Source organism: Ailuropoda melanoleuca, chromosome 10 (assembly GCF_002007445.2).
Source record: "Ailuropoda melanoleuca isolate Jingjing chromosome 10, ASM200744v2, whole genome shotgun sequence".
In the NCBI taxonomy this organism is placed as follows: domain Eukaryota; kingdom Metazoa; phylum Chordata; class Mammalia; order Carnivora; family Ursidae; genus Ailuropoda; species Ailuropoda melanoleuca.
Window position 1 is genome coordinate 76,943,701 of NC_048227.1, and position 19,479 is coordinate 76,963,179.

Genomic DNA, 19,479 nt, shown 5'->3' on the forward strand with positions numbered 1-19,479 from the left:
TTCAGTTTTTGATTTTGATTCATCTTTTATTACAGTTCAATTTTTGTCATCATCATCAAATGAATATATTTTTCTTTACAAGAAAAGCTAAGTGTGTTATATTCCTGAGGTCTTTCTTCTTTAAATGTGTTTGTTTTTACTTACATGACACCATGCCTGGAAAAATGTTCTTTGGTCCTGCTTTCTTTTACTTCAGAACTCTTTACATTTCTCCGTGGTCTCTGGCATTGAATACTGCTGTGGATAGAAGTGTGATGCCAGTCTTTTTTTTTTTTCCCCTTTGTAGGTTATTTGTTTTTTTGGCCTAGATATTATTATTATTTTTATACTTTCAAATTCAACAAGTAAACCAGAAGTTTCCTGGAGCTGAAAATTCCTTATCTAATTATTCTTTTTACAATTTGAGGTATAGTTATTGCTCTTGTGACCTTGGCAGTCCTAAGAAACAGTCTTCCAGCAACTTTGAAAAGTTAGGGATATGAGTGTGTCAAGAAGAATGCCAGATGCTCTCTCTGATCCTGATTTTGTTTCTAGGTCCATTCCCTTCGGGTTTTGTTCCTTCTTATATTCAAGTAAGTTCCCATTGCTCTTCTTGGATAGCTTGAAGTGACTCTGCACTCAACAGTTGCTGGAAAGATGGTGATGGAAAGAAGTAACAGGAGTAGAAATTATTGTTACTATGGAAGACAGTTGGAGGGTTGGAGTACGTTCTGCACACAGCAATTGTGGTAGACCAGATGTATTGTCTGGAAAATGGGTTTTATGAGATTCTTTCTGCCTGGCCAATGGTCTGTGATTTGCCAAGATAGATAGATATGGATAGAAGGATACGAACAGAATTTTCTTTCTAGAATGAGTAGATGAAGTAGCTGGGAGTCCATGAAGGCAAAATACTTCTGCATAGACCTCACATGCAGAAATGTGTGTCATTTTGGTGAGGGAATCCATTTCCACCAAGATGATATTGTACTTTAGGAAAGAAAAGGGGAGCAGCCAGTGATAAAATACCTGGTGATATTATCCCAGAGGCACTCGTGGGTCAAGGGGCTGGAAATAATTATTCCAGACCCTCAGATCTACATTCCAATGTGCACGTGACATAGGAGTTCGTGTATTGGACACAAAAGTTAGACTCACCAGAAATTCCAAAGGATCACTTCAAATGCCATGTGGCTGCACATGGCAGAAGCACAGTATTTGTGGGTGTGCAGCTCATGCCGACACATATACCTAGCTGTTCTGGTTAAGAAGTCTCTAGCCTATTACTGGGCCGTACCGCTGGAGGCTCTGGATCTTGAGCAAGTGCTGTGCACATAGGCGTTGGTTGACCTTCCTTGTGTCGTCCTCCTTAACTCTGACTGAGGCTGCAAGATCACAAAAGGTTTGCATTGGAATATTTCCTGATAGGCTGGTCTTGTGCTTTATAGGGCAGTGTGTCTGTGTGGTTGTCAGAGCTCCCGTCTCTCATTACCAACACAGAGAGCAAAACAGAGCTCCCCCTCCCCACAAGCAAGTCAAGATCTCAAGGTTGCCTGAGCTACTCACAGCCTACAAGCCAGGTGAGGACCTATCTCAGGGTACTGAGCCCCTTTAATTTAGTGTCCTGCCAGAGTGCCTTTAATTGTCAGTAGTTTTTTTTCCCTCTTTGAGGAGTTAGCCTTGGCTGCATGAACTTCCCTGAAGAAGAGAAACTGGTCAGTTGCATTGGAATCCTCTTTATGCCCCAGTAGTATTCACAAAGATACTAGAAAGTGAATTTAGATCAGAGATGTCAAGCTATAAGCCTATAGTGTGAAATCAGCCTACAGGCACGTTTTCTCTGACCAACATAGCGTTTGCCTGTATATAAAGACCGCATAAAGGGCACCAGGGTGGTTCAGTCCGTTAAGCGTCTGCCTTTGGCTCAGGTCATGGTCACAGGGTCCTGGGGTTGAGACCCGCATCGGGCTCCCTGCCCAGTGGTGTGTCTGCTTCTCCCTATGCCCCTCTCCCACTCGTCTTCTCTCCCTCTCTCTCTCAAATAGATAAATAAAATCTTAAAAAAAAAAGACTGCATAATTTTTAAAAGTTAGTTACCTATTTTAAAAAATTTGGAAATGTCCTGTAAATGTTCAGATTTCTATCTTTTCTAATAAAGTGAGAGCTATGACGATCACACCAAGTGTACATTTCCAATGGCAACAGCAGATCCAGAGCTGCTAAGGAGAGCCAAGAAGCAGGTGTCCTCTTGACACAGGGCTATGCTCCCCAGGTCACCAGGGTCCCCACTGGTTATTACCCTTCTGACACACAGGCCAGGTGTTGGTTCCCAGTTATGGTTATGCTGGAACTTTTGTTTTTCTTGCAGTGGAGTCAAGAGTAAAAGGACATATTTCCTAGGTGTTAACTTATGTGACCTCATACATGAAGACACGCAAGACAAACTGAGAGGACAATGGAATTGTTTTTCCTGGCCTGCTTCACTCATTGATATGACCTGATGGGAACCTCTGAGCATCCAAGTTTAGGTCTGTTGCCATAGAAGGGCAAGGTGGATCAGGTAGGCCAAGATCAGGATACACGTGAACATGATTGTTAGTTATGGAAAAGCGCAGTTCTTTTCATGTGAGCAGTACTTACCTTTGTCATGTAGATTTATTGCTTAGGAGTAGGGATGAGACTCCTGGGGGGGAGAAAAGTCAATGGTAATCAGGGACTGTTGGTTGTTTTTAATTGTTTGCAGTCACATATAGCTTTCTGAGTTTCCTCCCTGAGTTTTATTATTATCAAATTATGATGTGATTTATTGCAAGTTCCCTGCTTACTCTCCATGCCTGAACTACTATACCAATTAGCAGTTTTTGTGTGAGCCTCACTAATGACTCTAGGCTAAGCATCCTTAGGAGCCATGGTTCTAAAAGCATCTGAGTTCTATACCAGCCAGCCACTTTGCAACGATGCAGCCATGTGGACTATTATCCTTGTATAAATATGAGTTGTCACCTCACTTTCCTTGGTCCAGCTTTCAAGTTTCTTATGGTTTTTAAAATCATTTTTAAATTTATCTTGGAATGACTAATACATTCCCTTGGTTCAAATTCAAAAAGTAAAAAGGGTATGTAGTGAAACATCTTCCTCCCACACCTGTCCCTCAATTATCCAGTGCTCTTCATTGAAGGCAAATAATATTACCGGTTTCTAATATAGTACTTCAAAAATTATTTATCCAAACATTTCTCAAAGTGTGATGTGTGGACCCCTAGGGGTTCTCAAGATGCATCGAGGGTTTCTGTGAGATCAAAGCCATTCATACTGATAATTTGACATCATTGGCATTTTCCCTGGTGAGGCAAAAGCCGTGGTGGATAAAACCACTGGCACTTTGACATGAATCAGGACAGTGCAGTCAACTGTACTAGGGGTCACTGTAGTCTTCCCTGCCACATACTCAGAGATAAAAACATGCAAATTTCACTTAAGAACGTCTTTGATGAGCAAGAAAAGCTAATGATTTTATTAAATCTTGACTCTTGACTCTGATGCAAAGGGAAGTAATATAAAGCACTTTGGCTGCATCCCAAAGTACTGGTTTATCTCAAGGAAACGCACTTGCTGGTTGTCTGAGTTGCAAACCCAACTAGCTGCATTCTTCACACAACACTATTTTTACTTGAAAGAATGACAAACAAACTATGGTTATTCATACAAGTGTTTGGCGAACATGCCCTTAAAAATGAACAAAATGTGCCTGTTAACTTCAAGAAAAACAAATGATGGTATGAGCTGCAAATTACAAAATTTGAGCTTTTAAATAGAAATTAGAATTTTGGAAAACTTGTACTCACCACTGTGAGCTCAATAGCTTTTCAGTATCTAAAAACCTGTTCTGATGGAATTGGTGGTGATACGGCAAATGCAATTTTTCATATTGTAAAATGAGATGTATTAACATTTAAAACATCTGTACAACTCAGTGGACCAATATTTCCTAAGTGACCAATGTGTAATCTTAAAAAATCATGCATGGGTAAAAGAACCTTCCAAAGTGGAAGGGGGACCAATGGATTTTAACGTAACAGGGTACGAATAGCGCTTTGATAGAGTTTCAGATACTATACTGCAATTAACCTTTAAGAAACGACTAGTTGTTGAGTTTTGGTGTAATATCAAAGAAGAATAGCTACAATTATCTGAAAAGGTTTAAAATATGTCTCTGTTTTACAACCTCTTATCTGTGTGAAATTATCTTCATATACTTCAGTCAGAATAACATCACAATGGAATGAATGCAGAAGAAGATATGGGAATCCAGAAGCTTGCTATTAAGTCAGACACTCAAGAGATTTGCAAAAAGTGCCACTTTTCATTTCTGTTTTGGAAAACCTAGTGATTTTTTCATAAAAGTATGTTATTTATGTTAACATGTAATGGGTTTATTGCTGTGCCCTCACATGACAGAAAGGGAAGGGTGAGGAAGCTCTCCAAAGTCTCTTTTATAAGGACACTAGTCCCATTTATGAGGGCTCTGCTCTCAGGATCTAATCACCACTCAAAGGGCCCACATCCTAATATCATATAAATTTTAGGGGGACACAAACATTCAGTCTATAATAGCACGTATTAAATAAATATATATACGCACACATATATACACATATATCCATTCTTTACGTATTCTCCTTTTCTTATACAAAACACCCAGCACTCACTGATGCTGCACCTTGCTTTCTTTACAACACGCCTTCAGCATTATTCTATGTCAGTACATGTATATCTTCCTTATTCTTTTTATGGCTACATATTATCTCCTTGTAAGAATTAACCATCATTTTTAAAACTAGTTCCCATATTGATATATTTTTTCAAGTTATTTTGTTCTTCTAAACAATGCTGCAGGAAGCAACCCTGTTCCTGTGTTATGTTACACATCTAAAAGCAAGTCTATAGGACAGAAGTTGAAATGATGGTCAAAGACTTAAGTGCATTTGTAATTTCGATATATGTTACAAAACTTATAAACTCATGTTTTTTTAAAACAAAGTGAATAATTTATTATAGCTTTATAAAAATAGATTACATCAATGTTACATTAAGTTGTGATCAGGTGAATATAACAGAGTCAAGTGGTATGCATACACACATACTGTTTGGGAGCAAAAATTGATTTCAAAAAATAAAAATTAAGAAAGGTGTAAAGTCTATCATAATATATAAAATGTATAGTTGATTGTCCATGAATCTCCTGTATCATGAAAGTGATTTGGGAGAAGTCATGAGTTTTTGGCACTTGCTCAGTATATAGTGGACACAATTTGGCAACCCTTGCTGGAGGCCCTGAGGCAGCTGGCAGGGACAGCACCAGGGACCACAAGTTCCCGCCATTTGTAAATTCCAAGTTCAAGGTGGCCAGTGAAGGAGATGGGGCTTGCCATTACAGGGGCAAGATTTCAGAGTCAGGTGGAGCTAGATTCCAGGCAAAACCTGGTGAAGACAAGCAAGGTGAGTTCTTGAGTCCTTGCTTGGACGCTGCAGGTAAGTGCTTGTAGCTCATACCTACGTGCTAGTAAGTGATATAATGAAGCAGTTTTGTGTGGGAAGATGGATTTTTTTAATCTTAACATTTCAAATAGTTTAAAGAAATGAAAACTCTTAGTTACCTCCCTTCTGTCCCCAAATAACTGCCATAATTTTTCTTTTGGTACTTATTGATCTTTTGCTCATTACAGGGTGTCCCATGTCTCCCATTTTATCTTTACATGTCAACTTAAATGCCATCTACCCCAGAAAACCTCACAAGTTTCCCTTGAACTTAACAAAATTACTTTCCTTCATGCTCCCATAGCACTTTTTACTTTTTCTACCATGGCACATATTTTGATGTATTGTAATTGCCCATTTATTGACAATATCTACACTACATCTTACATCTTAAGGGGAGTGCTGATATGTGTTTTATTCAGTGCTTCGTTCCTAGAACCTAGTATAGTACTGGCATATAGTAGGTACTCAATAGGTATTTGCTGAATTAATGAATAAATAGAAGGATAAATTCAGCTGGAATATGGGCTCTGAGTATCTGGAAATTTTAACTTAAATACCCCAAATCTCTTAGCAACTAATTTCAACAGTGCTATTTTCACATCATTTGTTTTCTGCTTCATATAAAATTTCTAGCAAAATGAATACACATAATATTTCTAATGTGGATATACTACAATTTGATATAATATAGAAAGCTATTTTCTCCTCTGTTTTCTTTATTATCCCTGGTGATATCAGTGCTATTTGCCTTACTGGCCATCAATGGCATCTTGGGCCAAAGGGAAAAATGAATTCTCTAAGAAGCAATAGGATAAATCACATAAGAAAAGTAGCAGTCAATCAGTTAGGATAATATACACATAACAAGCCAATGAAAACATTCTTTAGATGGTACTATGAAGTATGAGATTATTTTTCTATATTGTCCAAAATTGATTTATTGTCCCCTTTTTCTAAACTACCTTAGGTCAACCAAAGAAAACAGAACCTCAAGATATGGGGTAACTTATTACCATCTTTTAGTTCCAAAAAGCTTCCCATGTGTCAACTGGAAATGATCAAGGATCAAGTGAGGAGAAACTCATGAAAGGAAGGAGTCTCAGAAAGATGCTTCCTGCCACCTCCTCACTTTTCTGAAAGCCAAATCCTATTCATTTCTTTTGAGAAGAGTTCTCTCACATTTTTCTTTCTTTCTTTCTTTCTCTTTCTTTCTTTCTTTTCTTTCTTTCTTTCTTTCTTTCTTTCTCTCTTTTTCTTTTTCTTTTCTTCTTTTTTCTTTCTTTCTTTCTTTCTTTCTTTCTTTCTTTCTTTCTTTCTTCTATTTCTTTTTTTTTTAGAGAGAGAGTGCATGTGAGTTGGGGGGAGAGTTCAGAGAGAAAGGGAGAGAGAGAATCTTTAGCGGGTTCCACACCCAGAGTGGGGCCCAACGTGGGGCCTGATTTCAGGGCCCTGAGATCATGACCTAAGCTGAAATCAAGAGTCAGACACCGGACATTTAACTGACTGAGCCACCCAGGTGCCCCTTGTGTTTTCATTCCAGTCAGAATTCGTTATTCCCTCTTCTATGCCCTCCTTTACTGTTTTTTCACATATGTTCATAATTTTGTGTTCGATCTTGCGTCTTTTGATAGAAAACACATTTCTTGGGGTCCACCTTGAGTTTTCTTGAGCCTCCCAGCACAGTGACTTTCATATGCCAATGCTCCATAGATGTTTGTCAGAGGCCTTAGCGTCTCTGCAGTGACTTGCCCTATTGTCCATGTGGACATGGATGTAGAGAACTAGGGTATTCAGATCAAGCAGAAATATGAAGCCAGACACACTCTTAAAAATACAGAAAAGTTTCAGCAGGTACAAGAAGATTTAAATGAAGAAGGTAAGAAGCATTTCAAGAATATCACAGCTTAGCTTAAGCACTGATGACAGGCCTGGTTCAAATCTTGACATTAATATTTAGAAGTTTGTGATTTTTGCCAGATGACTTAACCTCTCTAAATTTCATTCATCTGTAAACTGAGGATAATAAGAGTAATTACCTATGTTAGGCAGACTTATATGATGGTGCCAAAGGCTCCCCCAAACTGGTATGTACTCTATTCCAATTGCCTCTCCTTGACTCTGGGAGGGACCTGTGATGGAATGTTACTCTCGTGATTAGAGCATGTTATGTGACAAAAGTGAAGGGATATTTCAGATGTAATTAAGATTCCTAGTCATTTAATTTTACGCTAATCAAAAAGGAGATAATGCCAAGTGGGTCTGACCTAATCGGGTGAGCCCTTAAAAGGATTGTCCAGGGTTTTCCTGAAGGGAGAGATTTTGCTACCCTGCTTGAAGAAGCAAACTGCCCTGTTGCGAAAGGCCTAGAGATAGGATCATGTAGCAGAAACTGCAGCCCCCAGCTGACAACAAGTGACAGCCAGCAAGAAAAGGGAACCCAGTCCCACAATCACAAGGAGCAGAATTGTGCCAACGACCATGCAAACTGCAGAGGACTCCAAACCTCAGATGACAGCTTAGCCCTGGCTGACACATGGACTGTAGCCTTGAGAGACCCCCAACAGAGGCCCTAGTCAGCTATGCCCAGGGCCCTAACCCATAGAAACTCTGCAATAATAAACATGTGTTTTCAGCAGCTACAATTGTGACCATTTGTTACGGAACAATGGAAAACAAATATGCTACCTTATTGGGAAGCTTTTTAGGTTATAAGCAACGGATTCTGGCTAACATTAGATTTTTTAAAAAGAAGAATATATTGGAACAGAATTTGCTATGTCAGAGTTGGAGGAAAAGTTAAATGATCAGGCCTTGGGGTAACAGGGACCAGGACTACTCATAGGTTATTGTTCACGATTTGGCGGGGGGTGTATTTTGAAATAACCTGCCTTAACCACCATACCTTTGTCACTTGGTCCATGAATTGGATTCTCCTGACAGTCTAATTGACCTCACTTCCTTTAACCATCCCTTCCTGGATGTCAGGAAGTGTTAGAACAGACAGGCCCCCAAGACCACATGGAATGAGGCTGGGAGCTCCCTAGGATCTAGGTGGTGATGTTAATGAAAGAGGAGGAAGGGAATCTGGGGAAGCCACAAACAAAAGACATCCACCTTGCTCCCTATAGTTTGTTGAGAAGACATAAGATAATATAGATAAAGTGCATAACACAATTCTTGGCGCTCAGTAATCACTCTGGAAATTTATGAAGCACCAGGGTGCCTAAACCTCATCTTGACAGTAAAATAAAGAACTCTACTTCTGAAGATGAAAAGGGAAATCCCATCTTGATGAGGGCAAAATTTTCCTCGCACTCAAGAAGACGGGCTTAAGTGCCTGTTGCTACCTAGATGATTTATAATTAAAGGGTTATCAGAGGATAGAAAGTTCTAGATTCCTAAGTGCTATTTGTGCTGAGTGTTGCCATGTACTCAAAATCAAACCAGCTCTGAGACAGACTGCTCCAAACTCTGTGGGTCAGGGAGGGAAGCCAACTGACGGTGGCTATATCTCTTTTCACAAAACTCTTAATGGTTGGCTCACAGCTCTGATTGTAAATATGCCGGACAGTGTCTAGGCCCAGCCATCCATGTTTAAATTACAGCTTTCAATGTGAAATTTTAGAAAATTAATTCAGATATGAGATGATAGCCACATTTACTAAGGGTCATAAATCAAACCTGTAACAGCTGTGAGTACCTGGTATTGAGTGATGCAGTGGTATTTTTGAGGTGGGCTTTCTTTTGATCTTTTAGTTGGCAAATGTCGTTGGTCAGGAAACCCATTCTGAGGACGGCCCATCTAATCAGGTGGTGTCATTTCCAGCCTGGAACATCACTGATGGCCAAATTTAACTTCCATTCCATTCTGTTCTACTCTACAAGTATTTATTGAGCTCCCGTTATGTGCAATGAACTGCATTAAGTGCTATGATAGATTAAAAAAAATGGATAGATAAGACACAGCTCCTGACCTTAGGTGTTTTATTATCCCAAAAGAGAGACAAAAGTTTATAAGGACCAGACACAATAAAGAGCAGAATGTGGCAAGTGCTAAAATAGATACAGAGACAGAAGAAAGCTTTAAGTTCCCAGTGTAATTACCTGGAGTTTTGCACGGTAGAGGTAGAATTTGAGCCTTTCTCAATTATACGCCCCTTTGGGACAGTCGGCACTTTATTTATTTAATTAATTTTTGAATTCCTGGTACCTACAATAATCCCTGGTACTTAATATATGTAATTAAAATTGAATTAGAAAAAAATTTAATTGTGGCAAAATATACATAACATAAAATTGGCCATTTTTAATGGTACCGGACAGTGGTATTAAGTACAGTCGCACTGTGGCAAAGCCATTACCATCATTAGTTTTTGATGTAGGGTTCAATGATCTATTAGTTGCGTATAACACCAGTGCTCATCACATCACGTGCCCTCCTTAATTCCCATCACCCAGTTACCCCACCCCGCCACCCACCTCCCTTTCCGCAACCCTCAGTTCGTTTCCTGGAATCAAGAGTCCCTCATGGTTTGTCTCCCTCTCTGATTTCTTCCCATTCAGTTTTCCCTCCCTTCCCCTATGATCCTCTGCACTATTCCTTATATTCCACATATAAGTGAAACCATATGAGATAAGTCAGCTCTGCCTGACTTATTTCACTGAGCATAATCCCCTCCAGTTCCATCCATGTCAATGCAAATGGAAGGTATTCATCTTCTCTGATGGCTGAGTAATATTCCATTGTATATATGAACCACGTCTTCTTTATCCATTCATCTGTTGAAGGGCATCTCGGCTCCTTCCACCGTTTGGCTATTGTGGAAATTGCTGCTACGAACATTGGAGTGCATGTGCCCCTTCTTTTCACTACATCTGTATCTTTGGGGTGACTACTCTAGGTACCTCATTCAAATGGAACACTACAATACCTGTCCTTTTGAGACTGGCTTATTTCACTTCACATGTCTCCAAGTTTCACCTGTGTTATAGCATGTGTCAGAATTTCCTTCCTTTTATAAGGCTTAGTAATATTCCATTGTATGTACACACCACATTTTGTTTATCCATTCTTCTGTTGACGGACATTTGTGCTGTTCCCACCTTTTGGCTATTGTGAATATGCAGCTATAAATGTGGGTACACAAATATCTGTTTAAGTGAGTTAGAAATTTTGATAGGTCAAGGACAAGGCATTTCAAACATAGGAAATAACACGAACAAAGGCAAAGCCAAGTGACAATGCACCGCTCTTGCTTAGTATGGCTTCCTCGTGGGTTTGTGGGGTGTACTAGCTAAAGATAGAAGGATTGCTCTACTCCGGTGTTGGAAGGGCACTAAGTACCACACTGAGGAGATCAACTTTTTCTAAAGTTATGAGGAACCACTTAGGGATTGGGAGCAGGGGAGGAACATTACCAATGCTATATTTGAGGAAGATAATTGTAGTAGAAAGGCTGTAGTTAGAAATATAGGGTAGTAATCCTGGCAGGAGACAAAGTAGGGCAGTGGCAGTTGAAATAGTAAAAGGCAGGAGAGGGCATAGAGGAGAGATTATTATAGAGGAACAATCAATAGGATCTGTTGACAACTGGACGTGGGTGGCCGGAAGAGGAAGTTGTAGTTAAATCAGTGACTGAGAGAACAGTGACATTCTAAACTGAGATGAAGAATGCAGAAGGAAGAAGCAGCAGGCAGAACAGTAGTTACCACTTACTAAGCTCTTATCGGCTAGGCACTTTCCAGGCATTATCTCATTTAATCTTGATAATGGTCCAGTGAAGCAGAGGTTATTGTGCACAGGAGGAAACTCAGTTTAGGTAGATTAAGTTACTAATACCTGGTTAAGGGGTAGAATTGGGTGGAACTCCAACCAACCAACCCAGGTGGAACTCCAAAGTTGAAGCCTTTGTTCTGGTAAACCTCCACATCATTCCATTGTCTTCAAACACATAGAATACCCATGTGGATTTATTTCTCAAGAAATTGGAAATGTAGTTTGAAGCTCAGTGGAATGCTCACATACAAAAATATAGTCCAGGAATTCTTTACATAACAATGAGTTCAAATGATGCTGGGTGAGTACATGAGTTCATTCCAGAGAGAAGGTAGAGATAGAAGGAAAGGCCAGAAGCTAATTCCAGAAACACTCATATTTATCAAGTGGGAGGAGAAAAAAAGACTAGGTCTGAAGGATAAGGGAACATTGAGATTAGTGAATTGGCATCAATTTTGAATGAAAAGACAATTTCAAAGAAGGGATTAGTCAACACTTCAAATCTAGAAGGTGGACTGTGGCCATTGGATTTAACATTCAGGAAGTCATTGGAGACTTTACGGAGAAGAAAGCATATGTCATAACATCCATGGACTAAAGAATGCATGGGAGGTAGAGAAATGAAGAAAGTGAGTATAAACTACGTGTTCAAGAAGTTCAGCAGCAAAGGAAAAGAGAAATTATGGCACAGTATTTAAAAGGGTGTAGAGTTGACAAAAGGTTTTCTTTTTAAGGATTGAGAAGATAAGCATGGATATGTTTTTCACTGTGAAAAAGCCAGTGCAGAATAATGGACTGTAAATATTGGGAGAATCATGAAAATTCATGGAGGACTAAAAAGAGGTGTGACCAAGAGCAAATGGCATTTGGAAGCACAGCCTGCGGAAGAAGTAGGGATGTTTTTCATGAGAGATGAGAGAGGAAAAGAGAGAGATTTGCAAGGTGAAGGGAACAGTTGAAGGAGCTTGCATGGGGAGAGAGGAACCCTGGAGCGGAATCTGACCTTGAGATCAGTTAGCAGTTGATCTGGCCATGGAAGACTGCATCGGATAGAGACAAATGAAAAGATTATCCAGCTCTACTGGGGACTCCTCTGAGTTAGGATTTTTTATTTTGGTTTGGCTGGGTTTGGAATTTTTTTTTTCTTATTGAAGTATTGTTGATATATGAGATTATGTTAGTTCTTGATGTCCAACATACTGAATCGACAGCTATATACATTACAAAATGATAAGTGTAGTTACCATCAGTCATCATACAAAGTTATTACAATATTATTGACTATATTCCTGTAGTCAATCAGCCAAAATAGCAACCAAAGCTCATATCTCTTTGTGGTCCAATACATTTCAGACTTTCTTGAAACTCCACAGGGACACCTGATTGGATTTTCGTATTTCCCAAATCTCCTTAGCCCTTTTGCAGACCGTTAACTTAGATTACTCTTGACCGCTTTCATCAATGGTATACTGATTTTTACCCACTTCATTCCTCACTGTCTACAAATTCTAAGGGCACATACAGAAACCCTCAACACATTGACACTAGGAAAGAACTACTGTCTTGAAGAGATTTTCACAGAAAAAGATTGTGCAATTACTGAGATATTGTGAAATATTTCAATACTGAATTTCAAAATTTTATTCTTTAAAGACTTCAAACCCATTGAGAAACCTCAGTTTAAAAACCTTTCTATTGATGGTAGTTTCTGAAATAGAACCAAGGGAAAGGCATAGCGAGTGTAATTTAAAGTGACAGATTGTCTTCTTCTCAAACACTGACATTCCATTCGGCATTCTACATGAACCAAGTAATGTTCCAGATTTTTTTTTATATATATATACACAGTTACACTTACTGTATTTATGTGATGAATTCAATTCCAGATCTAGGTATTAACGATTGGAACCATGCCTCAGTTACCTCCCTTATGAAAGATAACGTAGGAATGTTATAACAAATATTTAGTTAAAAAACTGCAAAGGGCTTTGAAAATGTAAAAGTGTAATATAAATGCTAAATAAAGATAATATATTCTGAACAGCAGGCTCCTTTGAAATAGGGCCTATGAATTCCATTAACACTCTATGTTTACATGCTTTCAGGAACTTTTAGGGGGACGTTGCCCATGAGCATATCTGTGACATGATACCTATGGCCTAGTAACCAGCTGGGAAAGGGACAAGTAAAAGAGCAGATGTCATGATTTGTGTATTAATATTTCCTTAAGTCATTCAATAATTTTTTTTCATAGTTAACTGTGTGCAGGTACAATTCTGAATGCTAGCAATACTGCAGAAAACAAAAACAGGCAAAAATCCCAACTCTCAGGCTCACGTTTACTGATTACTAACCAGTGCCAAGGTTTAGTCTTGCATAGATCCATTCAATCCTTATAACGACCCTATGAGCTAGGCGCTAATCATATCCCCATTTTACAGATCTAGAGAGTGAGTTAAAATTCCCCTCCACTTTGCAAGTCTAATGGGAACAAGTCATCCTCCTTGCTGTTGCTTGGGTTCTTTTGTTTATCTACTCAATTCAAAGACTGACTCAATTTCCCAGAAGGGATGGGGAGTTATTATGGCAATACTCGTGAAGACAGACATTCTAGCTATATGGGTAGTCTTCATGGTGATCACAGAGTGGCCAGGCCTCTCTAAGACTAGAATAACCTTTGGGAATAGGAGGTCATGCAGAGCCCAGTGAAACTCTGGCACCTCTATCTTTATCTTCTGCTCTGCTCTACCTTATGATTTCTACTTATGCATAGTTTCTAATGCCTGATAGCAAATGAGCCTGTACTCTACCTTGTTCTTTCTGTGAATCGTTTAGTTTTTATAATGCCTATGAACTAACTTTATCTTCAGTATTTCTAGTTCATATGGCCAAGTTTAAGAATATGACTGGTCCATTTCATCACTTTTATTCTTTGGGAAAGCACTCCCTGCTGACTCATAGGCCAACTCTTCCTGCTCTATTCAGTCGTGGGATTAAACGTCCTTTCCTGGACCAATCAGCTGTGGTCAGGAGGCCAGGTCAAATGCAAAGAACATTCTAGGGCCAGGCTCTAAGAGTATGGGGGGCTATTGTTACAGACATGCTCTGAAGTCTGGCTTGTGCCTTCTAACATTTAGTCATAAGGCTTTTGGATTTAGGCTTTAAATGAGTGAGTATATTATGAAAAATTATAAATTATCTTTTTTTCTTTAAATTTAGAAGGCAGTTGACAGTCCCATATTATTCTACTCTTTTGAATATGTCTGTCATATTTCTATCTTTACTTCTGTATCTAAACAAAATGATAATAAATATTCACATCTATCCAGAAGCTCTTTCTATATTAATTTCCTTAGGATGTTGAGAATGTGATACACATTATAATGCTTTCCCTACCTGATGAGTAATATACCCTTTTTCTTTCACCCTTAGCATTTCAATTACATTTTACCATTACAAGCTTTGTACTGAGAACGTATGCAGATGTGTCACAATAAAGATAACCAGGATTCAAATGAGAGTACTTAATAAACATTTCAGTGTTATCTAGAACACTAATAAGAATATCAAACTCAGCTCTTACAAATATCAATAATAAGAATCTTGGCCAAATCAATGTTAACGTCATTTTTTTACTTGGAAAAACATGGAGCACACAATTATGTAGGCTAAAAAAATCAGTAACTTGACTCATACTTAAAAGTAAGATAATACATTAAAAGGATGATTTCAAGAATTGTTCATTTAGTAAATTTCTATGGAAAGATTAAATTTTACCCCGAGACTTGTGACCAGCAGCACACGTTACAACATGGGGGACTGGTGTTAGAAAGCAGTTTGTGGCTATGAAACAGATCAAAACTAACTAGCCATTAGGGAATGGAACCCATGACCTTGATCTCATTAGTACCAGGCTAAAACCAACTGAACGAGCTATAAACTGATAACATTCTGATACCTAGCAGATGGATGGATTTTCACTACTTAAAATTCCTTTCTTGGTTCCATATTATTTGTACCAAAATGTGACAGTGTTCCTGTTCTGTGGGAAAGATGGGCCAGGACATGACTTCCAAAGAGGCCTCAGAAATCAATTACTCTATTTTCTTTGTCTAACTAGTGAGAGAATTGAAGCCCTGAAATGTGAAGTGACCTGCCTAATGGTTCCCAGCGGGTGGTGGCAGAACTGGATTAGAAGGCAAATCTCTTGGACTTCACTCCAATTTCAGTTTGTGAGGGACTGGCCCACGGAGGAGGTCATCCTTGAACTGTTCCAGGCCAGGAAGAGTGAGTCCTGTCAGTGCAGGACAAGCTTAGTGTTAGGAAAAGGGAGTTTAGGTTTCTAAACTGAACAGAGTAGAGGTAAGAGAATGGAGTAGAGTGAGAGAGGTTTTATTTATTTTTACTTTTTAAAACGTTTTATTTAAATTCAATTTAGTTAACATAGTGTATCATTAGTTTCAGGGGTTGAATTAATGATTCATCAGTTGCATACAACACCCAGTGCTCATCACAACAAGTGCCCCCCTTTAATGCCCGTCACCCAATCCCCCAACCCTTCACCCCCCTCCCCTCCAGCAACCCTTAGTTCCTTTCCTATGGTTAAGAGTCCAGTGAGAGAGGTTTTAAATGACCTACACTGGGAGGTGACAGGAAGCCTCCAAAAGTCTCTGAAGAATGAACGTTGTGATTTGTTTAAAATATTTTCCGTGTAAAATAATTTTAGCTTCAGAATATTTAGGAATGCAGTAATCTGAAGTCATTTTGGGGGAAGAAGTTTGGGCTTAAGTAAATCAATACAAAGAATAACAAATACTAATACTTTCATTTGAGGTGTCAAGGAAATTGAAATCTCATCCGAAGGACGAAGGATGGATTTGGTATGTAGAAGTCAGGGGGTGGAGGAGGGTGGGATGGGAAGCCAGGAGTGGTGGAGAGTGATGAGAGATTAAGTGAAGCCAGGAAGAAGGGATTCGTGATGAATTATTAAGCAGTGACTAAATGGTGGAAGGGTGAAGGCACAGCAGAGAAGCTTCTACTAGGATATTACCATTTAGGGACCAGATGGAGAGAGGTCCTGTAAATAGCAGCAGTTTACCTGAAGAATACCACAGTGTTATCTAGATTCTAAAGTTGCATTCTGCCTCTGTCTCGAGTGGTGGCACTGACAGGTTCTCTGTAGAAAAATGCGGCAGCGGTCTTACTTTTAAATGTGAGTACCTTCAAAATATCTCCTACCCTGAACCACATCTTGGGAACAGCCGAGATGAAATCTCTGGAGGAGAAAGGCAATGTATTCCAGAGAGCCTCAACTCATCTTTATTTTTGTTAGTGGACCTCAGTAAGTGCACAGGTCCCAGGCAAGCCTTGCTCTCCAAACCCTCAGACTTCTTCTGATTGGATCATTTTTCCCAGAGGAAAAGTGAAACAGCACACCAGGGATGGTTGTCCTTCAAGAATCAGCTTAGCTATGACTTTTTCAGGAAAACCCGACCTCATTGCCCTAGGTGTTCCTCCACTGTCCTTGCTCTGCATACCCTACTATGACACACCACACTGTCATCCAATGCCCAGTTCGCTGGCCTCTCTCTTGCCAGACTGAATTCCTTGTGGCCTAGTTTGTGTCTGCTGTAATTGCCTAGCACCTTGCAGAGTGCTCAGCACAAGTAGGCCATTCATATAAGTTTACAGACTTTTGAACCAACATCTCTGAAAATATATGTGAAACAGAAATACCATGCAAAACTTACCTTGAGAGAATAAATCTAAAATGGATTTTTAGAAAGAAAAATCTAAAATTTAAGGGGTTTTTTTTTGGTGGTTTGCTCATAGTTTTGCATGTAGTTCATGGCCTTTCTTTTCTGTTCCTCCTATAATCTGCCTTTGGCCATTTCACTGCTTATTATTCAAGGGCTATGGAGAAAAGGAGAGGAGCTGAAATTCAGATCAGTTAATTAGGCTGCTTGGGAGCCACTCTGAAAAGGGTTGGATGTAATGGGTGAAATCAATAGTTAACTGGCGGTCTGAGATTATCTATAGCTCTCACTAACCCAGCCTGCTCCACTTCGCACCCCTAAACCAATGGCTGCCCAACGTGTGAGCATATTTTATAAGCTCATTTCAGTTTCATGGGTTCATTCCTTTGTTCTTGAGTACATGGCAAGCCACATGTCCTGATTTTGGGTTTGGAGAATTTGGTCACTGTGAGGGGGTCAGATTCTGTCGGGTAATTTCATGGTCCTAAAGGAAGAAATTAACAGTTTATTTTCTGAAACTGGTTCAAGGAACATTCCGTAAGTTAAAAAAAAAAATCAATCAAGAAATAATATTACTTACATTTTGAAGAAGGGATTTTTAATACAGTATTTCCATCTGTGATGTATTTAAATTCTAGGCCTCGGGCAGCAATTTTGGAAAAAAAGGCCTCCTTCACCTTTTACGAGATGCAAAATAAATAGTCCACTCTGAGGGCCAGAGCCTTTCCCTTACTTTCCCACCTCTGCAAAATATAAGACTTGCTTCTGCCATTCTGGAAATCACATGTTCTACTCCTTTTTTCCCTCCAACTGTAAACTGTTATTGACATTACAATGTTTATCACAACTTCAATTACAGAAATTATTTTGTAATACTTGTATCTAATAGAAAAGGAGAATGGTGAGCTGCCCAAAAGGAGGCCTGCAGTCAATAAGTGGAAGGCTGTCAATACTGAAATACAATACTCTCTCTCTTGATCTAGTTTTGACGCCCTAACAAAGACAGGTTTTGCTATTTAGGACGGCTCAGCCATCTTAACTGGTTACACGAAGAGGGTAGTCCTGGATGTGCCGATTGCCCGGGTCCAGGAACACTGATTTCTAAGTTGATGAACAAATCCAAACATATTTCACAACAGAGGCCTAACACGTCGAAGCTGTCAATAAAGACCAATACTAGAGGAACCAAAAGAACATGCAAGTTTTACACGCGCACTTTACCGTGCATTCTTCCAGTCCCCAAACGGCGGGGGGGGGGGGGGGGCGTTCTACTGCGTAGAAGCTTAAAACTTTATTTCTTATTTTTCATGACCTGTAGCATGCATAGAGCCTTTGGGTAGTGTTTGTATCAGACCAAGGCCCACTCTTTAATGGCTGAATGAATACATTTACAGTACATGCTGGATTAGCTGCTCTGAGAATTGCCTTAAAAAAAAAGTGAAAAATAGACAAAGAAATCTATAACCTGAGCAGTCTTTCATATTTGTTTTGACTGCTCTTGAACCAGCTCTGAGCCGGTGACAAGGATACTGAAAAGATGCACCTGAAACAGTATCTGCGGGCAGCTGCATTTGCCAACCGGCTTTATTGCTGCTTTCCAGCGGCGAAGGCGCCGCAGCAGTAACAGGGAAGCCAGAGCGAGCCTCCCCGGCAGCGGCGGCGGCGGCGGCGGCGGCGGCGGCACCAGCACCAGCGCAGTTTCCCCTCTCCCCAGCCCTGACTCTACGCGCACATGCGCACTGCGCCCGCAGCCCTGGACCATTTGTCAGGACTACTCGTGAGACGGAGAAAAAAAAAGCGAAAATTTGGGGGTAAGAAGCGGTTGATCGGATCTAATCTCTAATTAATCAGAAGATTTGCCAGTGCAAAAGCCATTCATTTATTTTTCTGGGTGAGGATGAAAGTTAAGAGACCTATAGAGAGAAGGAAGCGCACCGTCGTCTTGTGAAACAGATCAGGGGAGGGGAAAGGACAGAAGGGGTTTCTCCCCCACTTCTCTGCGCCTCTGGGAAAGAGGAGAAAACTTAATCCCGGGGAAAAAAGTGGGCAAGTGACTCGGAAACGGCTGGAGGGGGAGTCTCTGGGCATCTCACTCTGAAGTAGTGAGTGCGAGTGTGAAAGAGGAACAAAAGAGAGAGAAAAGAGAAAGGAAAAAATGGGGGGAGGAGAGACTTGTATTTTTTTTTCTTTGCGCGCACACGGGGAAGGGTGTGGGGGGCCGTGCTGAAGGGAGCCGGGGCGAGGCGGCCGCGTCGGGCTCTAGCCGGCGCGCAGGCGGCGGGATGCGTGTGGGCCCCCTCCCCCGCGCCCCCCGAGCTTGTCACTTTGGTCGCTTTCATGACACCGGGCGCGGGGTGGGGGAGCGCGGCGGCGCCGGGCTCCGCCGGGGTGCGTGCCCGAGTGGGCGCCGCGGAGCTGCAGCCCGGG

At 40.3% G+C, this 19,479-nt stretch overlaps 1 protein-coding gene and 1 pseudogene across 2 annotated transcripts in view; one reads left to right on the forward strand and one right to left on the reverse strand.

The window, feature by feature from the left end:
- Positions 1–18,814, reverse strand: part of LOC117804219 — a 31,729-nt pseudogene extending 12,915 nt beyond the window's left edge.
- The window catches only part of L3MBTL3 (L3MBTL histone methyl-lysine binding protein 3), a 111,564-nt gene continuing 110,810 nt past the window's right edge, over positions 18,726–19,479 (forward strand). For both annotated transcript variants that reach the window (XM_002923340.4, XM_002923341.4), the window contains exon 1: positions 18,726–18,863. The gene's annotated coding sequence lies outside the window, so the exon portion shown is untranslated. The remainder of the gene's footprint in view (positions 18,864–19,479) is intronic.